At 44.3% G+C, this 16,684-nt stretch overlaps 61 non-coding genes across 61 annotated transcripts; all 61 read right to left on the bottom strand.

Moving 5' to 3' along the window:
- Positions 1-79: 79 nt before the first annotated feature.
- TRNAF-GAA (transfer RNA phenylalanine (anticodon GAA)) lies at positions 80-152 on the bottom strand. Its single transcript has one exon. It is a non-coding gene; the product is annotated as a tRNA-Phe (tRNA).
- A 78-nt stretch (positions 153-230) lies between these two features.
- Positions 231-303, bottom strand: TRNAF-GAA (transfer RNA phenylalanine (anticodon GAA)). Its single transcript has one exon. It is a non-coding gene; the product is annotated as a tRNA-Phe (tRNA).
- Positions 304-381: 78 nt separating this feature from the next.
- TRNAF-GAA (transfer RNA phenylalanine (anticodon GAA)) lies at positions 382-454 on the bottom strand. The gene has a single exon. It is a non-coding gene; the product is annotated as a tRNA-Phe (tRNA).
- A 78-nt stretch (positions 455-532) lies between these two features.
- On the bottom strand, positions 533-605 carry TRNAF-GAA (transfer RNA phenylalanine (anticodon GAA)). The gene has a single exon. It is a non-coding gene; the product is annotated as a tRNA-Phe (tRNA).
- Positions 606-683: 78 nt separating this feature from the next.
- Positions 684-756, bottom strand: TRNAF-GAA (transfer RNA phenylalanine (anticodon GAA)). The gene has a single exon. It is a non-coding gene; the product is annotated as a tRNA-Phe (tRNA).
- A 78-nt stretch (positions 757-834) lies between these two features.
- TRNAF-GAA (transfer RNA phenylalanine (anticodon GAA)) lies at positions 835-907 on the bottom strand. The gene has a single exon. It is a non-coding gene; the product is annotated as a tRNA-Phe (tRNA).
- A 78-nt stretch (positions 908-985) lies between these two features.
- Positions 986-1,058, bottom strand: TRNAF-GAA (transfer RNA phenylalanine (anticodon GAA)). The gene has a single exon. It is a non-coding gene; the product is annotated as a tRNA-Phe (tRNA).
- Positions 1,059-1,286: 228 nt separating this feature from the next.
- TRNAF-GAA (transfer RNA phenylalanine (anticodon GAA)) lies at positions 1,287-1,359 on the bottom strand. Its single transcript has one exon. It is a non-coding gene; the product is annotated as a tRNA-Phe (tRNA).
- A 78-nt stretch (positions 1,360-1,437) lies between these two features.
- TRNAF-GAA (transfer RNA phenylalanine (anticodon GAA)) lies at positions 1,438-1,510 on the bottom strand. Its single transcript has one exon. It is a non-coding gene; the product is annotated as a tRNA-Phe (tRNA).
- Positions 1,511-1,738: 228 nt separating this feature from the next.
- On the bottom strand, positions 1,739-1,811 carry TRNAF-GAA (transfer RNA phenylalanine (anticodon GAA)). Its single transcript has one exon. It is a non-coding gene; the product is annotated as a tRNA-Phe (tRNA).
- Positions 1,812-1,889: 78 nt separating this feature from the next.
- Positions 1,890-1,962, bottom strand: TRNAF-GAA (transfer RNA phenylalanine (anticodon GAA)). The gene has a single exon. It is a non-coding gene; the product is annotated as a tRNA-Phe (tRNA).
- A 78-nt stretch (positions 1,963-2,040) lies between these two features.
- On the bottom strand, positions 2,041-2,113 carry TRNAF-GAA (transfer RNA phenylalanine (anticodon GAA)). Its single transcript has one exon. It is a non-coding gene; the product is annotated as a tRNA-Phe (tRNA).
- Positions 2,114-2,342: 229 nt separating this feature from the next.
- TRNAI-AAU (transfer RNA isoleucine (anticodon AAU)) lies at positions 2,343-2,415 on the bottom strand. Its single transcript has one exon. It is a non-coding gene; the product is annotated as a tRNA-Ile (tRNA).
- Positions 2,416-2,493: 78 nt separating this feature from the next.
- On the bottom strand, positions 2,494-2,566 carry TRNAF-GAA (transfer RNA phenylalanine (anticodon GAA)). The gene has a single exon. It is a non-coding gene; the product is annotated as a tRNA-Phe (tRNA).
- Positions 2,567-2,795: 229 nt separating this feature from the next.
- On the bottom strand, positions 2,796-2,868 carry TRNAF-GAA (transfer RNA phenylalanine (anticodon GAA)). The gene has a single exon. It is a non-coding gene; the product is annotated as a tRNA-Phe (tRNA).
- A 380-nt stretch (positions 2,869-3,248) lies between these two features.
- Positions 3,249-3,321, bottom strand: TRNAF-GAA (transfer RNA phenylalanine (anticodon GAA)). Its single transcript has one exon. It is a non-coding gene; the product is annotated as a tRNA-Phe (tRNA).
- Positions 3,322-3,550: 229 nt separating this feature from the next.
- Positions 3,551-3,623, bottom strand: TRNAF-GAA (transfer RNA phenylalanine (anticodon GAA)). Its single transcript has one exon. It is a non-coding gene; the product is annotated as a tRNA-Phe (tRNA).
- A 380-nt stretch (positions 3,624-4,003) lies between these two features.
- TRNAF-GAA (transfer RNA phenylalanine (anticodon GAA)) lies at positions 4,004-4,076 on the bottom strand. Its single transcript has one exon. It is a non-coding gene; the product is annotated as a tRNA-Phe (tRNA).
- A 229-nt stretch (positions 4,077-4,305) lies between these two features.
- TRNAF-GAA (transfer RNA phenylalanine (anticodon GAA)) lies at positions 4,306-4,378 on the bottom strand. Its single transcript has one exon. It is a non-coding gene; the product is annotated as a tRNA-Phe (tRNA).
- A 229-nt stretch (positions 4,379-4,607) lies between these two features.
- TRNAI-AAU (transfer RNA isoleucine (anticodon AAU)) lies at positions 4,608-4,680 on the bottom strand. The gene has a single exon. It is a non-coding gene; the product is annotated as a tRNA-Ile (tRNA).
- A 380-nt stretch (positions 4,681-5,060) lies between these two features.
- On the bottom strand, positions 5,061-5,133 carry TRNAF-GAA (transfer RNA phenylalanine (anticodon GAA)). The gene has a single exon. It is a non-coding gene; the product is annotated as a tRNA-Phe (tRNA).
- Positions 5,134-5,211: 78 nt separating this feature from the next.
- Positions 5,212-5,284, bottom strand: TRNAF-GAA (transfer RNA phenylalanine (anticodon GAA)). The gene has a single exon. It is a non-coding gene; the product is annotated as a tRNA-Phe (tRNA).
- A 78-nt stretch (positions 5,285-5,362) lies between these two features.
- Positions 5,363-5,435, bottom strand: TRNAF-AAA (transfer RNA phenylalanine (anticodon AAA)). Its single transcript has one exon. It is a non-coding gene; the product is annotated as a tRNA-Phe (tRNA).
- A 229-nt stretch (positions 5,436-5,664) lies between these two features.
- Positions 5,665-5,737, bottom strand: TRNAI-AAU (transfer RNA isoleucine (anticodon AAU)). The gene has a single exon. It is a non-coding gene; the product is annotated as a tRNA-Ile (tRNA).
- Positions 5,738-5,815: 78 nt separating this feature from the next.
- On the bottom strand, positions 5,816-5,888 carry TRNAF-GAA (transfer RNA phenylalanine (anticodon GAA)). The gene has a single exon. It is a non-coding gene; the product is annotated as a tRNA-Phe (tRNA).
- Positions 5,889-6,117: 229 nt separating this feature from the next.
- On the bottom strand, positions 6,118-6,190 carry TRNAF-GAA (transfer RNA phenylalanine (anticodon GAA)). Its single transcript has one exon. It is a non-coding gene; the product is annotated as a tRNA-Phe (tRNA).
- A 229-nt stretch (positions 6,191-6,419) lies between these two features.
- Positions 6,420-6,492, bottom strand: TRNAF-GAA (transfer RNA phenylalanine (anticodon GAA)). Its single transcript has one exon. It is a non-coding gene; the product is annotated as a tRNA-Phe (tRNA).
- Positions 6,493-6,570: 78 nt separating this feature from the next.
- On the bottom strand, positions 6,571-6,643 carry TRNAF-GAA (transfer RNA phenylalanine (anticodon GAA)). Its single transcript has one exon. It is a non-coding gene; the product is annotated as a tRNA-Phe (tRNA).
- A 229-nt stretch (positions 6,644-6,872) lies between these two features.
- TRNAF-GAA (transfer RNA phenylalanine (anticodon GAA)) lies at positions 6,873-6,945 on the bottom strand. Its single transcript has one exon. It is a non-coding gene; the product is annotated as a tRNA-Phe (tRNA).
- Positions 6,946-7,325: 380 nt separating this feature from the next.
- Positions 7,326-7,398, bottom strand: TRNAF-GAA (transfer RNA phenylalanine (anticodon GAA)). Its single transcript has one exon. It is a non-coding gene; the product is annotated as a tRNA-Phe (tRNA).
- A 229-nt stretch (positions 7,399-7,627) lies between these two features.
- On the bottom strand, positions 7,628-7,700 carry TRNAF-GAA (transfer RNA phenylalanine (anticodon GAA)). Its single transcript has one exon. It is a non-coding gene; the product is annotated as a tRNA-Phe (tRNA).
- Positions 7,701-7,929: 229 nt separating this feature from the next.
- On the bottom strand, positions 7,930-8,002 carry TRNAI-AAU (transfer RNA isoleucine (anticodon AAU)). Its single transcript has one exon. It is a non-coding gene; the product is annotated as a tRNA-Ile (tRNA).
- A 380-nt stretch (positions 8,003-8,382) lies between these two features.
- TRNAF-GAA (transfer RNA phenylalanine (anticodon GAA)) lies at positions 8,383-8,455 on the bottom strand. Its single transcript has one exon. It is a non-coding gene; the product is annotated as a tRNA-Phe (tRNA).
- Positions 8,456-8,533: 78 nt separating this feature from the next.
- TRNAF-GAA (transfer RNA phenylalanine (anticodon GAA)) lies at positions 8,534-8,606 on the bottom strand. The gene has a single exon. It is a non-coding gene; the product is annotated as a tRNA-Phe (tRNA).
- Positions 8,607-8,684: 78 nt separating this feature from the next.
- Positions 8,685-8,757, bottom strand: TRNAF-AAA (transfer RNA phenylalanine (anticodon AAA)). Its single transcript has one exon. It is a non-coding gene; the product is annotated as a tRNA-Phe (tRNA).
- Positions 8,758-8,986: 229 nt separating this feature from the next.
- Positions 8,987-9,059, bottom strand: TRNAI-AAU (transfer RNA isoleucine (anticodon AAU)). The gene has a single exon. It is a non-coding gene; the product is annotated as a tRNA-Ile (tRNA).
- A 78-nt stretch (positions 9,060-9,137) lies between these two features.
- On the bottom strand, positions 9,138-9,210 carry TRNAF-GAA (transfer RNA phenylalanine (anticodon GAA)). Its single transcript has one exon. It is a non-coding gene; the product is annotated as a tRNA-Phe (tRNA).
- A 229-nt stretch (positions 9,211-9,439) lies between these two features.
- Positions 9,440-9,512, bottom strand: TRNAF-GAA (transfer RNA phenylalanine (anticodon GAA)). The gene has a single exon. It is a non-coding gene; the product is annotated as a tRNA-Phe (tRNA).
- Positions 9,513-9,892: 380 nt separating this feature from the next.
- On the bottom strand, positions 9,893-9,965 carry TRNAF-GAA (transfer RNA phenylalanine (anticodon GAA)). Its single transcript has one exon. It is a non-coding gene; the product is annotated as a tRNA-Phe (tRNA).
- A 229-nt stretch (positions 9,966-10,194) lies between these two features.
- TRNAF-GAA (transfer RNA phenylalanine (anticodon GAA)) lies at positions 10,195-10,267 on the bottom strand. Its single transcript has one exon. It is a non-coding gene; the product is annotated as a tRNA-Phe (tRNA).
- A 380-nt stretch (positions 10,268-10,647) lies between these two features.
- On the bottom strand, positions 10,648-10,720 carry TRNAF-GAA (transfer RNA phenylalanine (anticodon GAA)). The gene has a single exon. It is a non-coding gene; the product is annotated as a tRNA-Phe (tRNA).
- A 531-nt stretch (positions 10,721-11,251) lies between these two features.
- On the bottom strand, positions 11,252-11,324 carry TRNAI-AAU (transfer RNA isoleucine (anticodon AAU)). The gene has a single exon. It is a non-coding gene; the product is annotated as a tRNA-Ile (tRNA).
- Positions 11,325-11,402: 78 nt separating this feature from the next.
- Positions 11,403-11,475, bottom strand: TRNAF-GAA (transfer RNA phenylalanine (anticodon GAA)). The gene has a single exon. It is a non-coding gene; the product is annotated as a tRNA-Phe (tRNA).
- A 229-nt stretch (positions 11,476-11,704) lies between these two features.
- Positions 11,705-11,777, bottom strand: TRNAF-GAA (transfer RNA phenylalanine (anticodon GAA)). Its single transcript has one exon. It is a non-coding gene; the product is annotated as a tRNA-Phe (tRNA).
- Positions 11,778-11,855: 78 nt separating this feature from the next.
- Positions 11,856-11,928, bottom strand: TRNAF-GAA (transfer RNA phenylalanine (anticodon GAA)). Its single transcript has one exon. It is a non-coding gene; the product is annotated as a tRNA-Phe (tRNA).
- A 78-nt stretch (positions 11,929-12,006) lies between these two features.
- Positions 12,007-12,079, bottom strand: TRNAF-GAA (transfer RNA phenylalanine (anticodon GAA)). The gene has a single exon. It is a non-coding gene; the product is annotated as a tRNA-Phe (tRNA).
- Positions 12,080-12,156: 77 nt separating this feature from the next.
- Positions 12,157-12,229, bottom strand: TRNAF-GAA (transfer RNA phenylalanine (anticodon GAA)). The gene has a single exon. It is a non-coding gene; the product is annotated as a tRNA-Phe (tRNA).
- Positions 12,230-12,457: 228 nt separating this feature from the next.
- On the bottom strand, positions 12,458-12,530 carry TRNAF-GAA (transfer RNA phenylalanine (anticodon GAA)). Its single transcript has one exon. It is a non-coding gene; the product is annotated as a tRNA-Phe (tRNA).
- A 379-nt stretch (positions 12,531-12,909) lies between these two features.
- TRNAF-GAA (transfer RNA phenylalanine (anticodon GAA)) lies at positions 12,910-12,982 on the bottom strand. Its single transcript has one exon. It is a non-coding gene; the product is annotated as a tRNA-Phe (tRNA).
- Positions 12,983-13,060: 78 nt separating this feature from the next.
- Positions 13,061-13,133, bottom strand: TRNAF-GAA (transfer RNA phenylalanine (anticodon GAA)). Its single transcript has one exon. It is a non-coding gene; the product is annotated as a tRNA-Phe (tRNA).
- A 78-nt stretch (positions 13,134-13,211) lies between these two features.
- TRNAF-GAA (transfer RNA phenylalanine (anticodon GAA)) lies at positions 13,212-13,284 on the bottom strand. The gene has a single exon. It is a non-coding gene; the product is annotated as a tRNA-Phe (tRNA).
- A 380-nt stretch (positions 13,285-13,664) lies between these two features.
- TRNAF-GAA (transfer RNA phenylalanine (anticodon GAA)) lies at positions 13,665-13,737 on the bottom strand. Its single transcript has one exon. It is a non-coding gene; the product is annotated as a tRNA-Phe (tRNA).
- Positions 13,738-13,815: 78 nt separating this feature from the next.
- Positions 13,816-13,888, bottom strand: TRNAF-GAA (transfer RNA phenylalanine (anticodon GAA)). Its single transcript has one exon. It is a non-coding gene; the product is annotated as a tRNA-Phe (tRNA).
- Positions 13,889-14,117: 229 nt separating this feature from the next.
- On the bottom strand, positions 14,118-14,190 carry TRNAF-GAA (transfer RNA phenylalanine (anticodon GAA)). The gene has a single exon. It is a non-coding gene; the product is annotated as a tRNA-Phe (tRNA).
- Positions 14,191-14,268: 78 nt separating this feature from the next.
- Positions 14,269-14,341, bottom strand: TRNAF-GAA (transfer RNA phenylalanine (anticodon GAA)). The gene has a single exon. It is a non-coding gene; the product is annotated as a tRNA-Phe (tRNA).
- Positions 14,342-14,569: 228 nt separating this feature from the next.
- TRNAF-GAA (transfer RNA phenylalanine (anticodon GAA)) lies at positions 14,570-14,642 on the bottom strand. Its single transcript has one exon. It is a non-coding gene; the product is annotated as a tRNA-Phe (tRNA).
- A 229-nt stretch (positions 14,643-14,871) lies between these two features.
- Positions 14,872-14,944, bottom strand: TRNAF-GAA (transfer RNA phenylalanine (anticodon GAA)). The gene has a single exon. It is a non-coding gene; the product is annotated as a tRNA-Phe (tRNA).
- Positions 14,945-15,173: 229 nt separating this feature from the next.
- Positions 15,174-15,246, bottom strand: TRNAF-GAA (transfer RNA phenylalanine (anticodon GAA)). Its single transcript has one exon. It is a non-coding gene; the product is annotated as a tRNA-Phe (tRNA).
- A 78-nt stretch (positions 15,247-15,324) lies between these two features.
- Positions 15,325-15,397, bottom strand: TRNAF-GAA (transfer RNA phenylalanine (anticodon GAA)). The gene has a single exon. It is a non-coding gene; the product is annotated as a tRNA-Phe (tRNA).
- Positions 15,398-15,775: 378 nt separating this feature from the next.
- TRNAF-GAA (transfer RNA phenylalanine (anticodon GAA)) lies at positions 15,776-15,848 on the bottom strand. The gene has a single exon. It is a non-coding gene; the product is annotated as a tRNA-Phe (tRNA).
- A 379-nt stretch (positions 15,849-16,227) lies between these two features.
- On the bottom strand, positions 16,228-16,300 carry TRNAF-GAA (transfer RNA phenylalanine (anticodon GAA)). The gene has a single exon. It is a non-coding gene; the product is annotated as a tRNA-Phe (tRNA).
- Between the last annotated feature and the right edge of the window lie 384 nt (positions 16,301-16,684).

The raw sequence follows: 16,684 nt of genomic DNA, 5'->3' as shown, positions 1-16,684 counted from the left end.
CTCTTATTCATGCAACCAGGTAAAATTTCCTGAAGCAAATAATTTACTTTAAGATACTCGACCCAAAAGGCTCTCGTGATGCCGAAACCCGGGATCGAACCAGGGACCTTTAGATCTTCAGTCTAACGCTCTCCCAACTGAGCTATTTCGGCTCATGTTCAAGCAGCTAGGGAATTTTTCCTGAAGAAAATAATTTACCTTAAGGTACACGACCCAAAAAGCTCTCGTGTTGCCGAAACCCGGGATCGAACCAGGGACCTTTAGATCTTCAGTCTAACGCTCTCCCAACTAAGCTATTTCGGCTCGTTTTCATGTAACAAGGGACACTTTCTTTGGGAAAGCAGTTTACTTTAATGTACACTTCCCAAAAAGCTTTCATGTTGCCGAAACCCGGAATCGAACCAGGGACCTTTAGATCTTCAGTCTAACGCTCTCCCAACTGAGCTATTTCGGCTCATGTTCAACCAGCTAGGGAATTTTTCCTGAAGAAAGTAATTTACCTTAAGGTACACGACCAAAAAAGCTCTCGTGTTGCCGAAACCCGGGATCGAACCAGGGACCATTAGATCTTCAGTCTAACGCTCTCCCAACTGAGCTATTTCGGCTCATATTCAAGCAGCTAGGGAATTTTTCCTGAAGAAAATAATTTACCTTAAGATACACGATCCAAACACCTCTGCTGTTGCCGAAACCCGGGATCGAACCAGGGACCTTTAGATCTTCAGTCTAACGCTCTCCCAACTGAGCAATTTCGGCTCATATTCACGCAGCTAGGGAATTTTTCCTGAAGAAAATAATTTACTTTAAGATACACGATCCAAACATCTCTGCTGTGGCCGAAACCCGGGATCGAACCAGGGACCTTTAGATCTTCAGTCTAACGCTCTCCCAACTAAGCTATTTCGGCTCGTTCTCATGTAACCAGGGACACTTTCCTTGGGAAAGCAGTTTACTTTAATGTACACGACCCAAAAAGCTTTCATGTTGCCGAAACCCGGGATCGAACCAGGGACCTTTAGATCTTCAGTCTAACGCTCTCCCAACTGAGCTATTTCGGCTCTTATTCATGCAACCAGGTAAACTTTCCTGAAGCAAATAATTTACTTTAAGATACTCGACCAAAAAGCTCTCGTGACGCCGAAACCCGGGATCGAACCAGGGACCCTTAGATCTTCAGTCTAACGCTCTCCCAACTGAGCTATTTCAGCTCATATTCAAGCAGCTAGGGAATTTTTCCTGAAGAAAGTAATTTACCTTAAGATACTCGAAACAAAAAGCTCTCGTGATGCCGAAACCCGGGATCGAACCAGGGACCTTTAGATCTTCAGTCTAACGCTCTCCCAACTGAGCTATTTCGGCTCGTATTCAAGCAGCTAGGGAATTTTGCCTGAAGCAAATAATTTAATTTAAGATAGACGACCCAAAAAGCTCTCTTGTTGCCGAAACCCGGGATCGAACCAGGGACCTTTAGATCTTCAGTCTAACGCTCTCCCAACTGAGCTATATCGGCTCACATTCAAGCAGCTAGGGAAGTTTTCCGGAAGCAAATAATTTACTTTAAGATACACGACCCAAAAAGCTCTCGTATTTCCGAAACCCGGGATCGAACAAGGGACCTTTAGATCTTCAGTCTAACGCTCTCCCAACTGAGCTTTTCGGCTCTTATTCATGCAACCAGGTAAACTTTCCTGAAGCAAATAATTTACTTTAAGATACTCGACCCAAAAAGCTCTCGTGATGCCGAAACCCGGGATCGAACCAGGGACCTTTAGATCTTCAGTCTAACGCTCTCCCAACTGAGCTATTTCGGCTCATATTCAAGCAGCTAGGGAATTTTTCCTGAAGAAAGTAATTTACCTTAAGGTACACGACCCAAAAAGCTCTCGTGTTGCCGAAACCCGGGATCGAACCAGGGACCTTTAGATCTTCAGTCTAACGCTCTCCCAACTGAGCTATTTCGGCTCATATTCAAGCAGCTAGGGAATTTTTCCTGAAGCAAGTAATTTACTTTAAGATACACGACCCAAAACGCTCTCGTGTTGCCGAAACCCGGGATCGAACCAGGGACCTTTAGATCTTCAGTCTAACGCTCTCCCAACTGAGCAATTTCGGCTCATATTCACGCAGCTAGGGAATTTTTCCTGAAGAAAATAATTTACTTTAAGATACACGATCCAAACACCTGTGCTGTTGCCGAAACCCGGGATCGAACCAGGGACCTTTAGATCTTCAGTCTAACGCTCTCCAAACTAAGCTATTTGGGCTCTTTTTCATGTAACCAGGGACACTTTCCTTGGGAAAGCAGTTTACTTTAATGTACACGACCCAAAAAGCTTTCATGTTGCCGAAACCCGGGATCGAACCAGGGACCTTTAGATCATTAGTCTAACGCTCTCCCAACTGAGCTATTTCGGCTCTTATTCACGCAACCAGGTAAGCTTTCCTGAAGCAAATAATTTACTTTAAGATACTCGACCCAAAAAGCTCTCGCGATGCTGAAACCCGGGATCGAACCAGGGACCTTTAGATCTTCAGTCTAACGCTCTCCCAACTGAGCTATTTCGGCTCATATTCAAGCAGCTAGGGAATTTTTCCTGAAGAAAGTAATTCACCTTGAGGTACACGACCCAACAAGCTCTCGTGTTGCCGAAACCCGCGATCGAACCAAGGACCTTTAGATCTTCAGTCTAACGCTCTCCCAACTGAGCTATTTCGGCTCATATTCAAGCAGCTAGGGAATTTTTCCTGAAGCAAATAATTTACTTTAAGATACACGACCCAAAAAGCTCTCGTGTTGCCGAAACCCGGGATCGAACCAGGGACCTTTAGATCTTCAGTCTAACGCTCTCCCAGCTGAGCTATTTCGGCTCACATTCAAGCAGCTAGGGAATTTTTCCTGAAGCCAATAATTTACTTTAAGATACACGACCCAAAATACTCTCGTATTTCCGAAACCTGGGATCGAACCAGGGACCTTTAGATCTTCAGTCTAACGCTCTCCCAACTGAGCAATTTCGGCTCATATTCACGCAGCTAGGGAATTTTTCCTGAAGAAAATAATTTAATTTAAGATACACGATCCAAACACCTCTGCTGTTGCCGAAACCCGGGATCAAACCAGGGACCATTAGATCTTCAGTCTAACGCTCTCCCAACTAAGCTATTTCGGCTCTTTTTCATGTAACCAGGGACACTTTCCTTGGGAAAGCAGTTTACTTTAATGTACACGACCCAAAAAGCTTTCATGTTGCCGAAACCCGGGATCGAACCAGGGACCTTTAGATCTTCAGTCTAACGCTCTCCCAACTGAGCTATTTCGGCTCATATTCATGCAGCTAGGGAATTTTTCCTCAAGCAAATAATTTACTTTAAGATACACAATCCAAACACCTCTGCTGTTGCCGAAACCCGGGACCGAACCAGGGACCATTAGAACTTCAGTCTAACGCTCTCCCAACTAAGCTATTTCGGCTCTTTTTCATGTAACCAGGGACACTTTCCTTGGGAAAGCAGTTTACTTTAATGTACACGACCCAAAAAGCTTTCATGTTGCCGAAACCCGGGATCGAACCAGGGACCTTTAGATCTTCAGTCTAACACTCTCCCAACTGAGCTATTTCGGCTCACATTCAAGCAGCTAGGGAATTTTTCCTGAAGCAAATAATTTACTTTAAGATACACGACCCAAAAAGCTCTCGTATTTCCGAAACCCGGGATCGAACCAGGGACCTTTAGATCTTCAATCTAACGCTCTCCCAACTGAGCAATTTCGGCTCATATTCACGCAGCTAGGGAATTTTTCCTGAAGAAAATAATTTACTTTAAGATACACGATCCAAACACCTCTGCTGTTGCCGAAACCCGGGATCATACCAGGGACCATTAGATCTTCAGTCTAACGCTCTCCCAACTAAGCTATTTCGGCTCTTTTTCATGTAACCAGGGACACTTTCCTTGGGAAAGCAGTTTACTTTAATGTACACGACCCAAAAAACTTTCATGTTGCCGAAACCCGGGATCGAACCAGGGACCTTTAGATCTTCAGTCTAACGCTCTCCCAACTGAGCTATTTCGGCTCACATTCAAGCAGCTAGGGAATTTTTCCTGAAGCAAATAATTTACTTTAAGATATACTATCCAAAAAGATTTCATATTGCCTAAACCTGGGATCAAACCAGGGACCTTTAGATCTTCAGTCTAACGCTCTCCCAACTGAGCTATTTCGGCTCATATTCAAGCAGCTAGGGAATTTTTCCTGAAGAAAGTAATTTACCTTAAGGTACACGACCCAAAAAGCTCTCGTGTTGCCGAAACCCGGGATCGAACCAGGGACCTTTAGATCTTCAGTCTAACGCTCTCCCAACTGAGCAATTTCGGCTCATGTTCACGCAGCTAGGGAATTTTTCCTGAAGAAAATAATTTACTTTAAGATACACCATCCAAACACCTCTGCTGTTGCCGAAACCCGGGATCGAACCAGGGACCTTTAGATCTTCAGTCTAACGCTCTCCCAACTAAGCTATTTCGACTCGTTTTCATGTAACCAGGGACACTTTCCTTGGGAAAGCAGTTTACTTTAATGTACACGACCCAAAAAGCTTTCATGTTGCCGAAACCCGGGATCGAACCAGGGACCTTTAGATCATTAGTCTAACGCTCTCCCAACTGAGCTATTTCGGCTCTTATTCACGCAACCAGGTAAGCTTTCCTGAAGCAAATAATTTACTTTAATATACTCGACCCAAAAAGCTCTCGCGATGCCGAAACCCGGGATCGACCCAGGGACCTTTAGATCTTCAGTCTAACGCTCTCCCAACTGAGCTATTTCGGCTCATATTCAAGCAGCTAGGGAATTTTTCCTGAAGAAAGTAATTCACCTTGAAGTACACGACCCAACAAGCTCTCGTGTTGCCGAAACCCGCGATCGAACCAAGGACCTTTAAATCTTCAGTCTAACGCTCTCCCAACTGAGCTATTTCGGCTCATATTCAAGCAGCTAGGGAATTTTTCCTGAAGCAAATAATTTACTTTAAGAATCACGACCCAAAAAGCTCTCGTGTTGCCGAAACCCGGGATCGAACCAGGGACCTTTAGATCTTCAGTCTAACGCTCTCCCAGCTGAGCTATTTCGGCTCATATTCAAGCAGCTAGGGAATTTTTCCTGAAGCAAGTTATTTACTTTAAGATACACGACCCAAAAAGCTCTCGTGTAGCCGAAACCCGGGATCGAACCAGGGACCTTTAGATCTTCAGTCTAACGCTCTCCCAACTGAGCTATTTCGGCTCACATTCAAGCAGCTAGGGAATTTTTCCTGAAGCAAATAATTTACTTTAAGATATACTATCCAAAAAGATTTCATATTGCCTAAACCTGGGATCAAACCAGGGACCTTTAGATCTTTAGTCTAACGCTCTTCAAACTGAGCTATTTCGGCTCTTGTTCAAGCAGCTAGTGAATTTTTCCTGAAGAAAATAATTTACTTTAAGAGACACGATCCAAACACTTCTGCATTTGCCGAAACCCGGGATCGAACCAGGGACCTTTAGATCTTCAGTCTAACGCTCTCCAAACTAAGCTATTTGGGCTCTTTTTCATGTAACCAGGGACACTTTCCTTGGGAAAGCAGTTTACTTTAATGTACACGACCCAAAAAGCTTTCATGTTGCCGAAACCCGGGATCGAACCAGGGACCTTTAGATCATTAGTCTAACGCTCTCCCAACTGAGCTATTTCGGCTCTTATTCACGCAACCAGGTAAGCTTTCCTGAAGCAAATAATTTACTTTAAGATACTCGACCCAAAAAGCTCTCGCGATGCTGAAACCCGGGATCGAACCAGGGACCTTTAGATCTTCAGTCTAACGCTCTCCCAACTGAGCTATTTCGGCTCATATTCAAGCAGCTAGGGAATTTTTCCTGAAGAAAGTAATTCACCTTGAGGTACACGATCCAACAAGCTCTCGTGTTGCCGAAACCCGCGATCGAACCAAGGACCTTTAGATCTTCAGTCTAACGCTCTCCCAACTGAGCTATTTCGGCTCATATTCAAGCAGCTAGGGAATTTTTCCTGAAGCAAATAATTTACTTTAAGATACACGACCCAAAAAGCTCTCGTGTTGCCGAAACCCGGGATCGAACCAGGGACCTTTAGATCTTCAGTCTAACGCTCTCCCAGCTGAGCTATTTCGGCTCACATTCAAGCAGCTAGGGAATTTTTCCTGAAGCAAATAATTTACTTTAAGATACACGACCCAAAATACTCTCGTATTTCCGAAAGCTGGGATCGAACCAGGGACCTTTAGATCTTCAGTCTAACGCTCTCCCAACTGAGCAATTTCGGCTCATATTCACGCAGCTAGGGAATTTTTCCTGAAGAAAATAATTTAATTTAAGATACACGATCCAAACACCTCTGCTGTTGCCGAAACCCGGGATCAAACCAGGGACCATTAGATCTTCAGTCTAACGCTCTACCAACTAAGCTATTTCGGCTCTTTTTCATGTAACCAGGGACACTTTCCTTGGGAAAGCAGTTTACTTTAATGTACACGACCCAAAAAGCTTTCATGTTGCCGAAACCCGGGATCGAACCAGGGACCTTTAGATCTTCAGTCTAACGCTCTCCCAACTGAGCTATTTCGGCTCATATTCATGCAGCTAGGGAATTTTTCCTCAAGCAAATAATTTACTTTAAGATACACAATCCAAACACCTCTGCTGTTGCCGAAACCCGGGACCGAACCAGGGACCATTAGAACTTCAGTCTAACGCTCTCCCAACTAAGCTATTTCGGCTCTTTTTCATGTAACCAGGGACACTTTCCTTGGGAAAGCAGTTTACTTTAATGTACACGACCCAAAAAGCTTTCATGTTGCCGAAACCCGGGATCGAACCAGGGACCTTTAGATCTTCAGTCTAACACTCTCCCAACTGAGCTATTTCGGCTCACATTCAAGCAGCTAGGGAATTTTTCCTGAAGCAAATAATTTACTTTAAGATACACGACCCAAAAAGCTCTCGTATTTCCGAAACCCGGGATCGAACCAGGGACCTTTAGATCTTCAATCTAACGCTCTCCCAACTGAGCAATTTCGGCTCATATTCACGCAGCTAGGGAATTTTTCCTGAAGAAAATAATTTACTTTAAGATACACGATCCAAACACCTCTGCTGTTGCCGAAACCCGGGATCATACCAGGGACCATTAGATCTTCAGTCTAACGCTCTCCCAACTAAGCTATTTCGGCTCTTTTTCATGTAACCAGGGACACTTTCCTTGGGAAAGCAGTTTACTTTAATGTACACGACCCAAAAAACTTTCATGTTGCCGAAACCCGGGATCGAACCAGGGACCTTTAGATCTTCAGTCTAACGCTCTCCCAACTGAGCTATTTCGGCTCACATTCAAGCAGCTAGGGAATTTTTCCTGAAGCAAATAATTTACTTTAAGATATACTATCCAAAAAGATTTCATATTGCCTAAACCTGGGATCAAACCAGGGACCTTTAGATCTTCAGTCTAACGCTCTCCCAACTGAGCTATTTCGGCTCATATTCAAGCAGCTAGGGAATTTTTCCTGAAGAAAGTAATTTACCTTAAGGTACACGACCCAAAAAGCTCTCGTGTTGCCGAAACCCGGGATCGAACCAGGGACCTTTAGATCTTCAGTCTAACGCTCTCCCAACTGAGCAATTTCGGCTCATGTTCACGCAGCTAGGGAATTTTTCCTGAAGAAAATAATTTACTTTAAGATACACCATCCAAACACCTCTGCTGTTGCCGAAACCCGGGATCGAACCAGGGACCTTTAGATCTTCAGTCTAACGCTCTCCCAACTAAGCTATTTCGACTCGTTTTCATGTAACCAGGGACACTTTCCTTGGGAAAGCAGTTTACTTTAATGTACACGACCCAAAAAGCTTTCATGTTGCCGAAACCCGGGATCGAACCAGGGACCTTTAGATCATTAGTCTAACGCTCTCCCAACTGAGCTATTTCGGCTCTTATTCACGCAACCAGGTAAGCTTTCCTGAAGCAAATAATTTACTTTAATATACTCGACCCAAAAAGCTCTCGCGATGCCGAAACCCGGGATCGACCCAGGGACCTTTAGATCTTCAGTCTAACGCTCTCCCAACTGAGCTATTTCGGCTCATATTCAAGCAGCTAGGGAATTTTTCCTGAAGAAAGTAATTCACCTTGAAGTACACGACCCAACAAGCTCTCGTGTTGCCGAAACCCGCGATCGAACCAAGGACCTTTAAATCTTCAGTCTAACGCTCTCCCAACTGAGCTATTTCGGCTCATATTCAAGCAGCTAGGGAATTTTTCCTGAAGCAAATAATTTACTTTAAGAATCACGACCCAAAAAGCTCTCGTGTTGCCGAAACCCGGGATCGAACCAGGGACCTTTAGATCTTCAGTCTAACGCTCTCCCAGCTGAGCTATTTCGGCTCATATTCAAGCAGCTAGGGAATTTTTCCTGAAGCAAGTTATTTACTTTAAGATACACGACCCAAAAAGCTCTCGTGTAGCCGAAACCCGGGATCGAACCAGGGACCTTTAGATCTTCAGTCTAACGCTCTCCCAACTGAGCTATTTCGGCTCACATTCAAGCAGCTAGGGAATTTTTCCTGAAGCAAATAATTTACTTTAAGATATACTATCCAAAAAGATTTCATATTGCCTAAACCTGGGATCAAACCAGGGACCTTTAGATCTTTAGTCTAACGCTCTTCAAACTGAGCTATTTCGGCTCTTGTTCAAGCAGCTAGTGAATTTTTCCTGAAGAAAATAATTTACTTTAAGAGACACGATCCAAACACTTCTGCATTTGCCGAAACCCGGGATCGAACCAGGGACCTTTAGATCTTCAGTCTAACGCTCTCCAAACTAAGCTATTTGGGCTCTTTTTCATGTAACCAGGGACACTTTCCTTGGGAAAGCAGTTTACTTTAATGTACACGACCCAAAAAGCTTTCATGTTGCCGAAACCCGGGATCGAACCAGGGACCTTTAGATCATTAGTCTAACGCTCTCCCATCTGAGCTATTTCGGCTCTTATTCACGCAACCAGGTAAGCTTTCCTGAAGCAAATAATTTACTTTAAGATACTCGACCCAAAAAGCTCTCGCGATGCTGAAACCCGGGATCGAACCAGGGACCTTTAGATCTTCAGTCTAACGCTCTCCCAACTGAGCTATTTCGGCTCATATTCAAGCAGCTAGGGAATTTTTCCTGAAGAAAGTAATTCACCTTGAGGTACACGATCCAACAAGCTCTCGTGTTGCCGAAACCCGCGATCGAACCAAGGACCTTTAGATCTTCAGTCTAACGCTCTCCCAACTGAGCTATTTCGGCTCATATTCAAGCAGCTAGGGAATTTTTCCTGAAGCAAATAATTTACTTTAAGATACACGACCCAAAAAGCTCTCGTGTTGCCGAAACCCGGGATCGAACCAGGGACCTTTAGATCTTCAGTCTAACGCTCTCCCAGCTGAGCTATTTCGGCTCACATTCAAGCAGCTAGGGAATTTTTCCTGAAGCAAATAATTTACTTTAAGATACACGACCCAAAATACTCTCGTATTTCCGAAAGCTGGGATCGAACCAGGGACCTTTAGATCTTCAGTCTAACGCTCTCCCAACTGAGCAATTTCGGCTCATATTCACGCAGCTAGGGAATTTTTCCTGAAGAAAATAATTTAATTTAAGATACACGATCCAAACACCTCTGCTGTTGCCGAAACCCGGGATCAAACCAGGGACCATTAGATCTTCAGTCTAACGCTCTCCCAACTAAGCTATTTCGGCTCTTTTTCATGTAACCAGGGACACTTTCCTTGGGAAAGCAGTTTACTTTAATGTACACGACCCAAAAAGCTTTCATGTTGCCGAAACCCGGGATCGAACCAGGGACCTTTAGATCTTCAGTCTAACGCTCTCCCAACTGAGCTATTTCGGCTCATATTCATGCAGCTAGGAAATTTTTCCTCAAGCAAATAATTTACTTTAAGATACACAATCCAAACACCTCTGCTGTTGCCGAAACCCGGGACCGAACCAGGGACCATTAGAACTTCAGTCTAACGCTCTCCCAACTAAGCTATTTCGGCTCTTTTTCATGTAACCAGGGACACTTTCCTTGGGAAAGCAGTTTACTTTAATGTACACGACCCAAAAAGCTTTCATGTTGCCGAAACCCGGGATCGAACCAGGGACCTTTAGATCTTCAGTCTAACACTCTCCCAACTGAGCTATTTCGGCTCACATTCAAGCAGCTAGGGAATTTTTCCTGAAGCAAATAATTTACTTTAAGATACACGACCCAAAAAGCTCTCGTATTTCCGAAACCCGGGATCGAACCAGGGACCTTTAGATCTTCAATCTAACGCTCTCCCAACTGAGCAATTTCGGCTCATATTCACGCAGCTAGGGAATTTTTCCTGAAGAAAATAATTTACTTTAAGATACACGATCCAAACACCTCTGCTGTTGCCGAAACCCGGGATCAAACCAGGGACCATTAGATCTTCAGTCTAACGCTCTCCCAACTAAGCTATTTCGGCTCTTTTTCATGTAACCAGGGACACTTTCCTTGGGAAAGCAGTTTACTTTAATGTACACGACCCAAAAAACTTTCATGTTGCCGAAACCCGGGATCGAACCAGGGACCTTTAGATCTTCAGTCTAACGCTCTCCCAACTGAGCTATTTCGGCTCACATTCAAGCAGCTAGGGAATTTTTCCTGAAGCAAATAATTTACTTTAAGATATACTATCCAAAAAGATTTCGTATTGCCTAAACCTGGGATCAAACCAGGGACCTTTAGATCTTCAGTCTAACGCTCTCCCAACTGAGCTATTTCGGCTCATATTCAAGCAGCTAGGGAATTTTTCCTGAAGAAAGTAATTTACCTTAAGGTACACGACCCAAAAAGCTCTCGTGTTGCCGAAACCCAGGATCGAACCAGGGACCTTTAGATCTTCAGTCTAACGCTCTCCCAACTGAGCAATTTCGGCTCATGTTCACGCAGCTAGGGAATTTTTCCTGAAGAAAATAATTTACTTTAAGATACACCATCCAAACACCTCTGCTGTTGCCGAAACCCGGGATCGAACCAGGGACCTTTAGATCTTCAGTCTAACGCTCTCCCAACTAAGCTATTTCGACTCGTTTTCATGTAACCAGGGACACTTTCCTTGGGAAAGCAGTTTACTTTAATGTACACGACCCAAAAAGCTTTCATGTTGCCGAAACCCGGGATCGAACCAGGGACCTTTAGATCATTAGTCTAACGCTCTCCCAACTGAGCTATTTCGGCTCTTATTCACGCAACCAGGTAAGCTTTCCTGAAGCAAATAATTTACTTTAATATACTCGACCCAAAAAGCTCTCGCGATGCCGAAACCCGGGATCGAACCAGGGACCTTTAGATCTTCAGTCTAACGCTCTCCCAACTGAGCTATTTCGGCTCACATTCAAGCAGCTAGGGAATTTTTCCTGAAGCAAATAATTTACTTTAAGATACACGACCCAAAAAGCTCTCGTATTTCCGAAACCCGGGATCGAACCAGGGACCTTTAGATCTTCAGTCTAACGCTCTCCCAACTGAGCTATTTCGGCTCCTATTCAAGCAGCTAGGGAATTTTTCCTGAAGAAAGTAATTTACCTTAAGGTACACGACCCAAAAAGCTCTCGTGTTGCCGAAACCCGGGATCGAACCAGGGACCTTTAGATCTTCAGTCTAACGCTCTCCCAACTGAGCAATTTCGGCTCATGTTCACGCAGCTAGGGAATTTTTCCTGAAGAAAATAATTTACTTTAAGATACACCATCCAAACACCTCTGCTGTTGCCGAAACCCGGGATCGAACCAGGGACCTTTAGATCTTCAGTCTAACGCTCTCCCAACTAAGCTATTTTGGCTCGTTTTCATGTAACCAGGGACACTTTCCTTGGGAAAGCAGTTTACTTTAATGTACACGACCCAAAAAGCTTTCATGTTGCCGAAACCCGGGATCGAACCAGGGACCTTTAGATCTTCAGTCTAACGCTCTCCCAACTGAGCTATTTCGGCTCACATTCAAGCAGCTAGGGAATTTTTCCTGAAGCAAATAATTTACTTTAAGATACACGATCAAAAAGCTCTCGTGTTGCCGAAACCCGGGATCGAACCAGGGACCTTTAGATCTTCAGTCTAACGCTCTCCCAACTGAGCTATTTCGGCTCATATTCAAGCAGCTAGGGAATTTTTCCTAAAGAAAATAGTTTACCTTAAGATACACGATCCAAAACCCTCTGCTGTTGCCGAATCCCGGGATCGAACCAGGGACCTTTAGATCTTCAGTCTAACGCTCTCCCAACTCAGCTTTTCGACTCTTATTCATGCAACCAGGTAAACTTTCCTGAAGCAAATAATTTACCTTAAGATACACGATCCAAACACCTCTGCTGTTGCCGAAACCCGGGATCGAACCAGGGACCTTTAGATCTTCAGTCTAACGCTCTCCCAACTGAGCTATTTCGGCTCATATTCGAGCAGCTAGGGAATTTTTCCTGAAGAAAGTAATTTACCTTAAGGTACACGACCCAAAAAGCTCTCGAGTTGCCGAAACCCGGGATCGAACCAGGGACCTTTAGATCTTCAGTCTATCGCTCTCCCAACTGAGCTATTTCGGCTCATATTCAAGCAGCCAGGGAATTTTTCCTGAAGAAAGTAATTTACCTTAAGGTACACGACCCAAAAAGCTCTCGTGTTGCCGAAACCCGGGGTCGAACCAGGGACCTTTAGATCTTCAGCCTAACGCTCTCCCAACTGAGCTTTCCGGCTCTTATTCATGCAACCAGGTAAAATTTCCTGAAGCAAATAATTTACTTTAAGATACTCGACCTAACAAGCTCTCGTGATGCCGAAACCCGGGATCGAACCAGGGACCTTTAGATCTTCAGTCTAACGCTCTCCCAACTGAGCTATTTCGGCTCATATTCAAGCAGCTAGGGAATTTTTCCTGAAGAAAGTAATATACCTTAAGGTACACGACCCAAAAAGCCCTCGTGTTGCCGAAACCCGGGATCGAACCAGGGACCTTTAGATCTTCAGTCTAACGCTCTCCCAACTGAGCTATTTCGGCTCATATTCAAGCAGCTAGGGAATTTTTCCTGAAGCAAATAATTTACTTTAAGATACACGACCCAAAAAGCTCTCGTGTTGCCAAAACCCGGGATCGAACCAGGGACCTTTAGATCTTCAGTCTAACGCTCTCCCAACTGAGCTATTTCGGCTCACATTCAAGCAGCTAGGGAATTTTTCCTGAAGCAAATAATTTACTTTAAGATACACGACCCAAAAAGCTCTCGTGTTGCCGAAACCCGGGATCGAACCAGGGACCTTGAGACCTTCAGTTTAACGCTCTCCCAACTGAGCCATTTCGGCTCACATTCAAGCAGCTAGGGAATTTTTCCTGAAGCAAATAATTTACTTTAAGATGCACGACCCAAAAAGCTCTCGTGATGCCGAAACCCGGGATCGAACAAGGGACCTTTAGATCTTCAGTCTAACACTCTCCCAACTGAGTTATTTCGGCTCATATTCAACCAGCTAGGGAATTTTTCCTGAAGAAAGTAATTTACCTTAAGGTACACGACCCAAAAAGCTCTCGTGTTGCCGAAACCCGGGATCGAACCAGGAACCTTTAGATCTTCAGTCTAACACTCTCCCAACTGAGCTATTTCGGCTCATATTCAACCAGCTAGGGAATTTTTCCTGAAGCAAATAATTTACTTTAAGATACACGACCCAAAAAGCTCTCGTGTTGCCAAAACCCGGGATCGAACCAGGGACCTTTAGATCTTCAGTCTAACGCTCTCCCAACTGAGCTATTTCGGCTCGTTTTCATGTAACCAGGGACACTTTCCAAGGGAAAGCAGTTTACTTTAATGTACACGACCCAAAAAGCTTTCATGTTGCCTAAACCCGGGATCGAACCAGGGACCTTTAGATCTTCAGTCTAACGGTCTCCCAACTGAGCTATTTCGGCTCATATTCAAGCAGCTAGGGAATTTTTCCTGAAGAAAGTAATTTACCTTAAGGTACACGACCCAAAAAGCTCTCGTGTTGCCGAAACCCGGGATCAAACCAGGGACCTTTAGATCTTCAGTCTAACGCTCTCCCAACTGAGCTATTTCGGCTCATATTCAAGCAGCTAGGGAATTTTTCCTGAAGCAAATAATTTACTTTAAGATACACGACCCAAAAAGCTCTCGTGTTGCCGAAACCCGGGATCGAACCAGGGACCTTTAGACCTTCAGTCTAACGCTCTCCCAACTGAGCTATTTCGGCTCACATTCAAGCAGCTAGGGAATTTTTCCTGAAGCAAATAATTTACTTTAAGATGCACGACCCAAAAAGCTCTCGTATTTCCAAAACCCGGGATCGAACCAGGGACCTTTAGATCTTCAGTCTAACGCTCTCCCAACTGAGCTTTTCGGCTCTTATTCATGCAACCAGGTAAACTTTCCTGAAGCAAATAATTTACTTTAAGATACTCGACCCAAAAAGCTCTCGTGATGCCGAAACCCGGGATCGAACCAGGGACCTTTAGATCTTCAGTCTAACACTCTCCCAACTGAGCTATTTCGGCTCATATTCAACCAGCTAGGGAATTTTTCCTGAAGAAAGTAATTTACCTTAAGGTACACGACCCAAAAAGCTCTCGTGTTGCCGAAACCCGGGATCGAACCAGGAACCTTTAGATCTTCAGTCTAACAATCTCCCAACTGAGCTATTTCGGCTCATATTCAACCAGCTAGGGAATTTTTCCTGAAGCAAATAATTTACTTTAAGATACACGACCCAAAAAGCTCTCGTGTTGCCAAAACCCGGGATCGAACCAGGGACCTTTAGATCTTCAGTCTAACGCTCTCCCAACTGAGCTATTTCGGCTCACATTCAAGCAGCTAGGGAATTTTTCCTGAAGCAAATAATTTACTTTAAGATACACGACCCAAAAAGCTCTCGTATTTCCGAAACCCGGGATCGAACCCGGGACCTTTAGATCTTCAGTCTAACGCTCTCCCAACTGAGCAATTTCGGCTCATGTTCACGCAGCTAGGGAATTTTTCCTGAAGAAAATAATTTACTTTAAGATACACCATCCAAACACCTCTGCTGTTGCCGAAACCCGGGATCGAACCAGGGACCTTTAGATCTTCAGTCTAACGCTCTCCCAACTAAGCTATTTCGGCTCGTTTTCATGTAACCAGGGACACTTTCCTTGGGAAAGCAGTTTACTTTAATGTACACGACCCAAAAAGCTTTCATGTTGCCGAAACCCGGGATCGAACCAGGGACCTTTAGATCTTCAGTCTAACGCTCTCCCAACTGAGCTATTTCGGCTCACATTCAAGCAGCTAGGGAATTTTTCCTGAAGCAAATAATTTACTTTAAGATACACGATCAAAAAGCTCTCGTGTTGACGAAACCCGGGATCGAACCAGGGACCTTTAGATCTTCAGTCTAACGCTCTCCCAACTGAGCTATTTCGGCTCATATTCAAGCAGCTAGGGAATTTTTCCTAAAGAAAATAGTTTACCTTAAGATACACGATCCAAACACCTCTGCTGTTGCCGAATCCCGGGATCGAACCAGGGACCTTTAGATCTTCAGTCTAACGCTCTCCCAACTCAGCTTTTCGACTCTTATTCATGCAACCAGGTAAACTTTCCTGAAGCAAATAATTTACCTTAAGATACACGATCCAAACACCTCTGCTGTTGCCGAAACCCGGGATCGAACCAGGGACCTTTAGACCTTCAGTCTAACGCTCTCCCAACTGAGCTATTTCGGCTCATATTCGAGCAGCTAGGGAATTTTTCCTGAAGAAAGTAATTTACCTTAAGGTACACGACCCAAAAAGCTCTCGAGTTGCCGAAACCCGGGATCGAACCAGGGACCTTTAGATCTTCAGTCTAACGCTCTCCCAACAGAGCTATTTCGGCTCATATTCAAGCAGCTAGGGAATTTTTCCTGAAGAAAGTAATTTACCTTAAGGTACACGACCCAAAAAGCTCTCGTGTTGCCGAAACCCGGGGTCGAACCAGGGACCTTTAGATCTTCAGTCTAACGCTCTCCCAACTGAGCTTTTCGGCTCTTATTCATGCAACCAGGTAAAATTTCCTGAAGCAAATAATTTACTTTAAGATACTCGACCTAACAAGCTCTCGTGATGCCGAAACCCGGGATCGAACCAGGGACCTTTAGATCTTCAGTCTAACGCTCTCCCAACTGAGCTATTTCGGCTCATATTCAAGCAGCTAGGGAATTTTTCCTGAAGAAAGTAATATACCTTAAGGTACACGACCCAAAGGCCCTCGTGTTGCCGAAACCCGGGATCGAACCAGGGACCTTTAGATCTTCAGTCTAACGCTCTCCCAACTGAGCTATTTCGTCTCATATTCAAGCAGCTAGGGAATTTTTCCTGAAGCAAATAATTTACTTTAAGATACACGACCCAAAAAGCTCTCGTGTTGCCAAAACCCGGGATCGAACCAGGGACCTTTAGATCTTCAGTCTAACGCTCTCCCAACTGAGCTTTTCGGCTCTTATTCATGCAACCAGGTAAACTTTCCTGAAGCAAATAATTTACTTTAAGATACTCGACCCATAAAGCTCTCGTGATGCCGA

Source organism: Phalangium opilio, unplaced genomic scaffold, assembly GCF_054372755.1.
Source record: "Phalangium opilio isolate 3A_F unplaced genomic scaffold, DU_Popi_V2 ptg000217l_1, whole genome shotgun sequence".
Taxonomy (NCBI): Eukaryota; Metazoa; Arthropoda; class Arachnida; order Opiliones; family Phalangiidae; genus Phalangium; species Phalangium opilio.
The sequence above is the reverse complement of the archived record's forward strand: the minus strand, read 5'-3'. Positions and strand labels throughout refer to the sequence as shown.